A 12404-nucleotide genomic window follows, 5' to 3' on the forward strand; every position below is an offset into this window, starting at 1 on the left:
CACTTACAGAGCACTTATTTTTTTATAAGAATATTTTTTATTACATTATGTTAGTCACCATACAGTACATCCCTGATTCTTGATGTAAAGTTCCATGATTCTTTGGTTGGGTATAACACCCAGTGCACCATGCAATACGTGCCCTCCCTACTACCCATCACCAGCCTATCCCATTCCCCCACCCCCTCCCCTCTGAAGCCCTCAGTTTGTTTCCCAGAGTCCGTAGTCTCTCATGCTTCATTCCCCCTTCTGATTCCCCCCTTTCTTTATCCCTTTCTTCTCCTACCGATCTTCCTAGTTCTTCTGTTCCATAGATGAGGGGAACCATATGATAATTGTCTTTCTCTGCTTGACTTATTTCACTTAGCATTATCTCCTCCAGTCCCATCCATGTTGCAGCAAATGTTGAGAAATCCTTCTTTTTGATAGCTGAGTAATATTCCAGTGTATATATGGACCACAACTTCTTAATCCAGTCATCTGTTGAGGGGCATCTTGGTTCCTTCCATGCTTTGGCTATTGTGGACAATGCTGCTATGAACATTGGGGTGCATATGGCCCTTCTCTTCACTACATCTGTATCTTTGGGGTAAACACCTAGTAGTGCAACTGCTGGATCATAGGGTCGCTTAATTTTTCACTTTTTAAGGGACCTCCACACTGTTTTCCAGAGTGGCTGTACCAACTTGCATTTCCACCAACAATGTAGGAGGGATCCCCTTTCTCCACATCCTCTCCAGCAATTGTTGTTTCTTGGCTTGACAATTTTTGCCATTCTAACTGGCATAAGGTGGTATCTTAGTGTGGTTTTGATTTGAATTTCCCTGATGGCTAATGATTTTGAACATTTTTTCATGTGTCTGTCTGTGCCATTTGTATGTCTTCATTGGAAAAGTGTCTGTTCATATCTTCTGCCCATTTTATGATTTGTTTATTTGTTTCAGCCCCAGGGCACGAGTGATGCAGCACCCGCGTGCAGCCCAGAAGCCCTGCTTTGTGCAGCCCGTGAGCAGAAAGGTCTATTTCTCGATGAGAGACAGCTGTAAGACTTGCTGGAGCCCCTCCTCCTCCCCTGGAGCCAGAGCTCCCACTCCTCCAGCTCTTTGGCAGACAGCTCCATGGCCAGCTGTGAGTCGCTATCAAAACGGCTCCTCTCACTCGAGGCTCCAGGGCACAGGCCTTCTGAGCTGGTGAGCAGGATCTCCTGGATGGCCCTGTGGGGAAAAAGAGGCGGAAAAAAGCAGCCCATTACCAGCAGCATCAGGGCGAAAGCAGCACCTGCATTTACCTGTCCCCTGAGAGCGCACCATGCAGGGCACTTTATATGTGCCCCACGGCCACGTTGCCATTCAGTCCCCTGTGGCTCTGGAGGTGTGGGTGCCGTGTATAGGTGAGAAATCCGAGGCTCAGGGAGGTGAACAAACCCGCTCAGGGTCTCCTCCCAGCTCCTCCTCCACTGTCTTCCCATTGATGTGTCCTAGGGCTCAGCCCAGGAAACAGGAGCTCTTTAAGGCCTGGCGTCTGTCTTGTCCACCTCTGGGTGATCGGCACCCTACACAGGACCTGGTCTTCTGCAGGTGATGGAGCCCACGTGAGAGACGAAACAAACCCCAAGTACATCCTGAAAAGGCCCCGCTGCTGCTCCCCCCGTCTAGGTGGCAGTCGCGCTCCTCTTAGGAAGGTGCCTAATACAACACTGGGTCCACCCTCTGCTGAGGCCAATGTGCGTGATGTGATCTATTGCTAAGATTTTGTTTTGTTTTGTTTTGTTTTGTTTTGGGGGGTTTTTGTTTTGTTTTGTTTTGTTTTTGGGGTTTTGTTGTTGTTGTTGTTATTGTTGTTGTTGCTGCTGCTGCTTAAAAATGGCCTCAAAATCCACTTAGGAGAGTCTATAGCCACACAAAGGGAACTACACTTGAGTGACAGACTGTATGAGCCACTGCAAGTTTCAGAGCAGCCAGATTAAATGTTGTGACCAATTGAGAAACACTGGTGTCTGTTATGAGTTGTACTCAGTGTGACCACAATACCACCACTGTCTAGAAAACACACTCAAATCCTTAGATTTCAAATAATGCTGGGCCCCATGAAAGGCAGGGATTGACTATCCTACTAGGAAAAATCAAGCTTGACATTTTCTAATGGAGGAGACATTTAAGTGGGTCAGCAGCCTTGAAATTACAGGTGGCGTTCGCATTTTTAAACAAACTACTGGAAAGAAGGGGGTTTACAGGTGAAGCATTTCGTTTGGAATGCAAATCGATATTTAAAAATAGTCTCTTCGTTTTGTTTGCTCTGATTTAGTAAATTACACATATTTTTTTATACTTCAGTTGCCCGGCAGTTGACAGGTATTTATTTCTACACTATATCCTATTGACCACCTCCTGCTCTGGGCTTCTTGCAATTAGTTTGTTCTACTGGGCTCTGAACGGGGACAGCTGATGGACACGCATGCCAAGTTCCTTTGGTACAGCCGTCCGCCAGTCACAGAGCTGTCCGACGGCAACCACGGGGCTCCGAGCCCCATGTGCTCGGGGGCCAGGACGGCACGGGGCAAAAGCCACTTTGTAGAAGTGATGGTCTGTTCCAAGGCTCTGAGATGTCTTTATAGAAAAAGAGCTTACTTTGTTACTGGCAAGCCAAATGCCACATCTACAAAGGAAATGCTAAATTTCTGGTAGAATTTAGCACAGTAGAGAAGACCAATCTTTGGGTTGATTAAGTTAGTGGAGGGTGGGAAACAGAAGCTCTTGGGACCTTGAATCTCCATTTTGAATGTCTCCCACCTCCCACCAAAGGCCCCACAGGAAGTTGGAGTCGTAAGACCTAATGGGCCTTACATCAGAGATCTTGAAGTTCACCTTTAACCTCCTATTTTTACAGAGGAAGAATGGGGAGGCAGCAATGCCTAACAGGGACACATCATCCACTGGCAAACTGGGGTCCACAGACCTAGAGCCAGTGGGGGCCCTGAGACAAGCTCAGGGGATACGGCTACCCAGAGGCAGGGGTGTGAGCCAGTTCCCATCCTGTCCCCACACTGGTGAGGCTGGAAACTACAGAACACCAGGCAGCAAACGTCCATGTTCATTGGAAGACATTTGGAACTGTCACCTTTAAGGGTTCCTTCACTTCTTGAGATGTATCACTTGGCAGTGGAGTGAAGGAAGGGTCCACAGCCACTCAGTCAATTCCTGCACATTCTGCATGCCTCACAGAGCCCAGGCTATGAAAGCCCCACTCTTGTCCCTCCTGGAGCGACTGTGTCAAGTCTGTCCATTTAACCCTCATAGAACCTCTAAACGTGCTCCTCACTCATGGTCAAACTGCACGCGGGTGGAGCTAATACCTACTGATGCCACTGAGCTTCCACATAAGGAGAGGCAGCAGGAACCTTCAGCGGTTAGGGGTCACCACTTGAGAGTTCAGGAAGCCCCCTCATGGCTGGTATACACACCCCAACCATGGCCTTCCTGTCCTGACTTCCCACCCAGCACCCCTGCTCCATTAGCAGCACCAGGATGGCCGGGGAGTGCCCGTGACCTGGCTCTTCTCCCCCTAGCTCCTTGCTGGGCAGCAGCTCTAGCCTGGAGGGGTCTCCAGCATGTTCTGTCCTGGCCTACAAGTCCCATGGAGGCAGTCCATTTAGGACAGGGTCCCCTAGAGCCTCCTCTGGGTTTCCTGGCATGCCCACACATGCCCTTCAGCACCTCCCTCTCTAACGGAGTCCCTTCCAGTCCTCCCCTCTTGCCAGGCTCTGCCCCCAGCTAGGCGTGGCATCTGCCTCTCCAAGGCCATGTCTAGACCACAGTTTGCTTTGGATTCCATCATCACCAGGGCCCCTACATCTCCTGACCTCAAACCATCCCCTCTCTCCTGCCTGGTCTGGATATGATGCTGGCACTCTCCTGGACAATCTTATCAACCTGGAGGAAGAAGATCAGCTGCACAGACCCCTCCATGGACCACTAGCCCAGTGTGGCCACTTCTAGGCAGACCTCACCTCACTGTGACCATGAACACAGACCAGGGCTCCTGCTCCCATCTCCTTACCCCATGACCCTCTGCTCTAGGCACTGCCCTCCCCCTCCCCAGGAAGGCTGCCCCATTCTGGCCTCAGGAACTTCCCTTGTTGGCCAGAGTTCCCACGACATTCTCATTGCTGCCCTTGGCCCTGCCTGTTGCTGTGTTGTGCTTCTCTGGCCCAGCTCCAGCTGGGCTTCTGAACCCAACCCCCCAGCCTGGCTGAGCCCTCTCCACAGACCCGGTGAGCACCCTTGCTGGGACAGGGCATCCTTCCTTGCCTTGTTCTCCCCTCTGTGACTTTTGTCTTCAATGCATGTTGCTGTTGGCAAAAGTACCCAAATTGGAAATAAGGCAAGGAGAGGTCAGAGTGTCCAGTGCTGTCCATGGCCCACCAACACTACTTCATTATCTAGGATAGAGGTGCCTTGAGCGGACTTTCACTGAGGATTAACACCTGGAACATAGGGAGGACACATGTAACACTGTGGGTATTCTGTCTGATAGGAGATGATCACTGTAGAAGAGATCACTCCCCAGGCTATGGTTTCTTGACCCTGTCGTACGACACCCAGTTCTGTGTGTACCATGGAGGTCTCGCTGGGCTGCCCTTCCCCAAATGCCTGCAACGTTCAGCCCTGGAGGCTCTGCACCAGCCCCGCTGTCACACTGGCCCTCCTCAGAGAGCCGAGCTCAGGCTCCTTCCCACAGCTTGGCTCGGGGGGTCCGTGGTGCTCCCCCCAGGTGGGCACACCAACCACGTCATGTCCTCTGACCTGCCACCGACCCTCGGATGCTGTCACGTGGCCTGGCGGGCAGGTCCCAGCTCCCGACACCAGTTCAGGAAACACCCCGCCCTTCCCAGCCCTTACCTGCCACTGGATCAGAACAGAGGAGGTGGTGTGTGGTGTCACCGAGACGAAACTTGGAGGCTCTCCCAGACCTGTAATACAAGAAAGAAGAAAGTGAGGATTACCTGGTTCTGCTTGTACTTGGCTGCCAGTCTGGAGATCTGTTCTCATCTCCTGCAGTCCCCACGTCAGCCCTGTGGATTGTAACCCACATCATAGAGTTCACAGCATTGAAATTTAGAGATTTTAAGTGGCTTGTCCAGAGTCACAACACTGACATGTGATGCATCTGGGACAGGAATGTAGTTGGTTCCCTGAGGACAGAGGTCCCTGAACACCTGGGACCACTAGGTCATGCCCTGTACACAAACCAAGGGCTCTTCTCACTCTTTCTCCTGCCCCAAGATTTCTGCAGGAGACAGTTGATGCCCGAAAGAGTTTCCTGGGCTGAGAAAAGACCTCAAACCCTGACCTAGCCTCTTGCCTCTAGATTTTAATCCCTGACCCAAAATCCAATGCAGATGCTCCCAAAGTGAAGCCCCTCCGAAGGGCCGGGGGAAGCCCAACTGTGGCCATCCTCCCCCAGCATCTTTGCACTGTTGGCCTCCTCACGTGGAGCCTTCCTGGTGACCAGCTGACCATGCTCAGTGACCAGCGAGTGGTCTGCTCAGCTCACAGGTTGACTCAGAACCCAGGACATTCCTAAACAACTCTCACATGTCAGCTCTGCCAAGAATTATCTTCCCTTCAACTGACCAACCCTGGCTGAGCAGTTCCTGTCAATTAACTGGGAAAGTGGCCATCTAGGCTGGTGCTCTGATAATTTAATGAATGGAGTCTGGGACCCTCAATGTCTGACTATTGATCTGAGCAGCCATCCGAGCAGCCTGGACTAAGATCTGGCTGACAGTGGACAGGGGCTGCACTGGCTCTGAGTGGTCACCTTCTCTGCTCCTTCCCTCCCCTCCAAAATCCAGGCTCCATGGGCTCCTCATCTGTCCCTTGGCCATGCAGTGGCAGGGGACAGAGCCCATCTCATCTTAGAGCAACCCCTCCACACCACCCCAGGACTCTGATAATCCTCCAGGCCCTCCTTCCTCTGTCACTATTGAGTATTTTTCCAAAGAAAACAAAAATACTAAATCAAAAAGATATACGCACCCCCTATGTTCATTGCAGAATTATTTACAATAGCCAAGATATGGAAGAAACTCAAGTGTCCATCAATAGGTGAATAGATGAAGATGAGTCACATACACACACACACACACACACACACACACACACACACACACACACACACACACACACTGGAATATTACTCCGGCATAAAAAAAAAATGAAATCTGCCATTTGCAACAACATGGATGGATCTAAAGGGTATTATGCTGATTGACATAAGTCAGTTAGAGAAAGACAAATGCCATGTGATTTCACTCATATGTGGAATATAAAAAAACAAAAGAAATAAACCAGACTCAAATGCAGAGAACAAACTGGTGATAGCCAAAAGGAGGTGGGTTGGGCATGGGTGAAATAGATGAAGGGGATTAAGAGGTACAAACTTCCAAATATAAAATAAATAAGTCATGGAGATGAAAAGTACAGCATAGGGAATACAGTCAATAATATTTTGGGACGCCTGGGTGGCTCAGTCAGTTAAGCATCTGCCTTCGGCTCAGGCCATGATCCCTGTGTCCTGGGACCAAGTCCCGCATCTGGCTCCTTGCTCAACAGGGAGCCTGCTTCTCCCTCTGCCTGCCACCCTCCCTGCTTCTGCTCTCTCTACCTCTCCTTCTTCGACAAATAAATAAAATCTTTAAATAAATAATAATAATATTTTAGTAACACTGTATGGTGACAAATGGTGACTGCACTCGTCATGGTGAACACAGTAACATATAGAATTATCAAATCAATATGTTGTGCACCTAAAACTAATATAACATCACGTGTATATCAATTATACTGGATGTATTTCAATTATACTTCATAATAAAAAAAGAAAATATACGACGATGAATTATGGTCAGCTCAAAAACATTTGCTAAAAGCAAGATTTCAAATTAATCATTTTCTTGATACTGGAGTAGGAAGAATAAAAACTGGAAAAGACGGTGAGCTGGCGATCTCTCTCGCTAGTAAATTCCAACAGCTGCTCATTAGCTCATCTTTTATGTCTTTAACCCTAGCATCTGAATGTGTTTCTGAATACTTGCTTGATCACAGACTGTAGTGTTTATCTGTGATATCCAAGTCCCTACATTTCACGTAATACATTTCTATTTATAGTTTTTCTCTGCAGAAGCCTCAACAAAAGCAAAAATGACAAATTTTGGGGTGTTGCCAATTAATCAATCAACTAATATTGTGGTTAAATGTACATAACATAATATTTATCATTTTTACCATTCATAAATGTACAATTCAGTGGCATTAAATACATTAATAATGTTGTATAATTACCATTACTGTTATCTATATCCAAAACTTATTCGTCATCTTCCACTAAACCACTCTACCCATTAGACAATAACTCTCCCTTCTCCCCTCTCCCAGTCACTCTATTCCACTTTCTGTCCCTATGAACTTAACTATTCTGGGTACCTCATGTAAATGGAACCATCTAATACTTGTCCTTCTGTGTCTGGCTCATTTTACTAAGCATAATGTTTTCAAGGTCCATTCATACGATCACATACTTCAAAATTTCATTCTTTTTTGTGGCTGAAAAATATTCCATTATATATATTTCTTTTTTTAAAGTCTAATTTATCTAAGTAATCTCTACATCCAACATGGGGCTTGATCCCACAATGCTGAGATCACGGCCCTACTTGAAATCAAGGGTCCAACACCCAACTGATTGAGTCACCCAGACACCCCCAACCTAGTAGTTTTAAAGTCATATATCATTGTGGTTTTGATTTGCACTAACAGGCACCAGTTTTTTAAAAAAATTATATTTATTTTTTAATTCCAATATAATTAACATACAGTGTTACATTAGTTTCATTGTATAATTTAACAATTCAACAATTATTTATTTTTTTAAAGTAGGCTTCATGCCCAGCATGGAGCCCAATGTGGGGCCCAAACTCATGACCCCAAGATCAAGACCTGACCTGAGACCAAGAGTCAGACACTTAACCAACTGAGCCACCCAGATGCCCTACAATTCAACAGTTCTGTACATTTCTCAGTGCTCGTCATGATAAGCTTACTCCCCATTACCTATTTCACTTGTTCCCTGCCCTCCCTCCCCTCTGGCAACCATCAGTTTCTTACCTGTACTTAAGAGTTGGTTTTTTGGGGGCTCCTGGGTGGCTCAGTCGTTGAGCATCTGCCTTCGGTTCAGGGCGTGATCTCAGAGTTCTGGGATTGAGCCCCGCATCAGGCTCTTCCGCTGGGAGCCTGCTTCTTTCTCTCCCACTCCCTCTGCTTGTGTTCCCTCTCTCGCTGGCTGTCTCTCTCTCTGTTAAAGTAAATAAATAAAAAATCTTTGAAAAAAAAAGAGTTAGATTTTTGGTTGTCTCTTTTTTTTCTTTGTTCATTTGTTTTGTTTCTTAAGTTCCACATAGGAGTGAAATCATATGGTATTTGTCTTTCTCTGACTGGCTTATTGTACTTAGCATTATACCCTCTAGTTCTACCTATGTCATTGCAAATGGCAAGATTTCATTCTTTTTTTATGACTGAGTAATTTTCTGTTGTATATAAGTACCACATCTTTATTCATCTACTCATGGACATTAGGACTGCTTCCATAGCTTGGCTACTGTAAATAGTGCCACAATAAACATAAGGGTGTGTATATCTAATTCGGAAAGATACATACACCCCTATGTTGACTGCAGCATTGTGGTACAATAGCCAAGATATGGGAGGCGCCAGTTTTAACTTAGGAAAGAAGTGTTTTATGACTGTGATTTAGGAAAAATACTTCAGCGGCCTTTTTGGTTATGAAAGACAAAGCCCAGGGCATAGCCTGGAATGGAGAACTGGAGACAAAAGAAGCTAAACTGCTCAAATAACAAAATCATCTGAATTTCTGATTTTCACCTGGTGCCTGAAAAACACATGGCGGAGGCCTTGAGATGGGAGCATGATACAAGAGCTGGGAGAATGGCTGTGTGGGGAGGAAGTTGACCCCAGCCTTCTGGCATCAGAAGGCTCATAAGATGGACCGTCAGTGCTATCTGGCATTTGGGGTTCTCTGGTTTTCTGTGATATGCTCTAATTCCAAACCCACTCCCTGCCCAAGTCCTTAGTCCATACCATAGCCTAGATAGTTTGTAAATAACAAAAATGCTCGCTCACAGTTCCAGAGGCTGAAAAGTCCAAGATCAAGTCAGCATTGTTAGTGAACCCAAGTTTGGCTGCACGTCACCTGAAAGATCATCATGGAAGAGATGAGTTTTGATTGGAAAGGAATTTGAGCTTTATTCAAGAGACCGGCAACCTTGGGAGAAGGTGGGCTCCTATCCAAAAGCCAACTCTGAGGTTTCCGCCTGGCCCAGGCATTTTTAAAGGGGTTTAGGGTCATTCATCAGCAAAGGAGGTGCAGTGGCCTGCAACATTTCTTCATCATGTGCAGACTCCATGCCAGCTACAAATGTTGCTTCAGTGCTCTGGGGTTGTGCAAGGGGATCTGGTTCTTGTTCCATGATGTGCAGGAGTCCTCTGTTCTTTCTGCAAAGGAGGGCATGCCAAGGGAGGTCAGTAAAGTCATTTGTGTGACCTGAAAGAAAGAAAAACATTTTGGTCAAAAAAAAAAATTGCTAGGCTGATCAGTAAACCGAGGTGGCTTCAAACAGACTTGCTGACCTCTGTGGCCTGGGAAAGTTCTGGTTCTTCATTCCTTAAGGTGAGTGGCCTGCAAATCTTAAAGCAAGGCTATTAGTTCTGTTACAGGTCAAGAGCCTTAGGTCAGCAAGTAAGGACTGTGTTCACTTGAAGCAAGTTACCCCTTAAGCCCAGAAGGAGTGCTGTTAGGGCATCATGGTCATTTTCTGGTGAGCTCTGCCTTCCTTGTTCATAGCTGGTACCTTCTTACTTTGTCATGGTGGAAGGGACAAGGGAACTCTGTGGGATCCCTCTTTTTTTAATTTAATTTATTTTTTAAAGGGTTCTAGTTATTTATTTGAGAGAGAGACTGAGAGAGAACATGAGCAGAGCAGAGAGAGAGAGAGAAGCAGACTCCCAGCCAAGCAGGGAGCCCAGTGTGAGGCTCAATCCTAGGATTCTGGGATCATGACCTGAGCTGAAGGCAGACACCCAACAGGCTGAGCCATCCAGGTGCCCCTGTGGGATCTCTTTTGTAATCCCATTTATGAGGGCTCCACCTTCATAACCTAAACACCTCCAAGACCCCACCCCCTAATGCCATCACATTGGGAGTTCGGATTTTAATATATGGATTTAAGGGGCCATAAACATTCAGACCATAGCAGGGATTATGCACAATAATGCATAATAGGGGCATCTTGGACAATAAAGGAAGGGGGGTCGTGTCAGATGTTTGAGGTGATTCAGCCTAAACCTATAACCCTGGCCTCAGGAGTGTTGAGGAAATCACCAAGGGTAACAGGAAACCATATGGGAGAAGTTCTGAACAAGAAGTGAACATTCGAAGAATCACTGGAGATGTGCAAGAAGGCTCAGGACATCCCATGGTGAAGATAGAATGAATTCTGCTCTTGCCTGCCCAGGATCTATTCCCCTCCTACCAGTTATAGCAGGTGACCCGGGGGGGGGGAGGGGAGGGGGCGGAGTCACCATCCTTCCAGGTTTATAAGGTAACACACTTCATTCCTAGCGCCACCAGTGAACACGTGCCCCAGATGTGACCAATCAGCATCAGCCATCCCTCTGGCTACAGTGATTGGTTCAGAACCTGGAGCATGTGACTCAGAGCTAGACCAATGGGAATTATACCAAAGCTCTTTTTTTTTCTTTTTGCCTGAGTTGTTGAAGGCCATTTTGGGTCTCTGTTGGGATGATGAAGTCAACACGGAAGGAAAGAGATCTGAGAGGACCACGGTGATGGAAACAGTGGAAGTCTCGTGACACTGAGCATCTAGCCTGGGACTCCTGGGCTACATTTTGCAGTCACGTGGAACTCACGTGCAGTCATGCAGTCATGTAAGCCAATCGATTTCATTTCTTGCTTTAGCTTGTTTGTTGAGTTGGGTGGCTGTGATTTTCACCCGAAAGGGTCCTGACACGTAGTGGATCCAGAGAAAGCTGAGTGGAAGAAGTACTCCAGTTACCTGAGCAAATGGAATGGCTGTCTCTGTTGTTCAGCTGTCCGGTCAGCTAACACAGCCATCTGCTCTCTCGCCTCCTCCCTCTGACAGGGGCAATTCATGGCAGTGTGCGTTGTCATCAAACAGGGATTCCCCCCCCCCCCCAGGGATCCTTCATGTCCTTAGACTCTTTTTCTTGTTTGGGCTTTGAAGATTACGTTTTGAAAATGTTAAAGCTCCAGCAGAAGTGGACTGTCAGATTGATGACAAGGGACTGGCTTCCAAAAATGTTATGTATTTTAAAATACATCTGCAAAATGTATATTTTCAGCTACATTTTGAGCAGAGAAACAAAGGTCTTCTCCTGCACCATTTGTGCCTTCCGTTGTTGATGAATGTTCTGATGTTGCCTTTTTTCTTTCCCTCAAACAGAATCATGTTTATGCTCTTGTGTCCTGAGACAAGGTGAAATTTAGTTCTGTTCACATTTTAAAACCATCAACTCTGGCTGCTTTTACCTTCTGCCCATCTGAGCACACCTACTTTGAGCGCTTCCAAAGTTACATAGTTTGCTTGACACCAAGTCACAACTGTATTCCAGAGACTTGTGTCCCTGGCCAGGGAGTTTTTTGTGCAAATGGAGCTGCCGCTGCTTTGTTGTTGTTGCAATAATGTCCTTTCAGAGTTGGTGTTAAGACCAGGAACTAACTCCGGCAACAAGTAAACCATTTGGAATCTGCCACCAAACAAAACTTTCCCCCAATCTACAGGAAACAAACACAAGTTCATTTGTCTCATTCTCTAGGCTTTGGAATTTGTGTGGAAAGGGCGCACTCTTGCCCAGGGAGAGGGCAGGGTGGGGTAAAGGATCTTTGAAAAAATTACCCTGATATTTACATTAGCTGGATGCTCAGTATTTCCTTAGGGGCTGTGGCACATAACTTGTCTTTGCCTCAAGACCCTAGTATTGACACTTCCACTGAAATGGGGACTGAAGGACACACTTAACTCTAGATCTGAAGGGGTTAAATGAGACATTTGCGATACAGCAGAATTCACAAGCGATTGTTTCATGCTTGGATTATGTGACTTGAAGCCACAGTTTTTTTTCTCTGTACATTCTAGGGTCTGGAAAAGCGCCACGACCCCATCATTTTCCTTACCACATGCTTCTTTTTTTTTTTTTATAATGATTTTTATTATATTATGTTAGTCACCATACAGTACATCCCCGGTTTTCGATGTAAGGCTAGATGATTCATTAGTTGTGTATAAAACC

This window comes from Ursus arctos, unplaced genomic scaffold, assembly GCF_023065955.2.
Source record: "Ursus arctos isolate Adak ecotype North America unplaced genomic scaffold, UrsArc2.0 scaffold_5, whole genome shotgun sequence".
Taxonomy (NCBI): Eukaryota; Metazoa; Chordata; class Mammalia; order Carnivora; family Ursidae; genus Ursus; species Ursus arctos.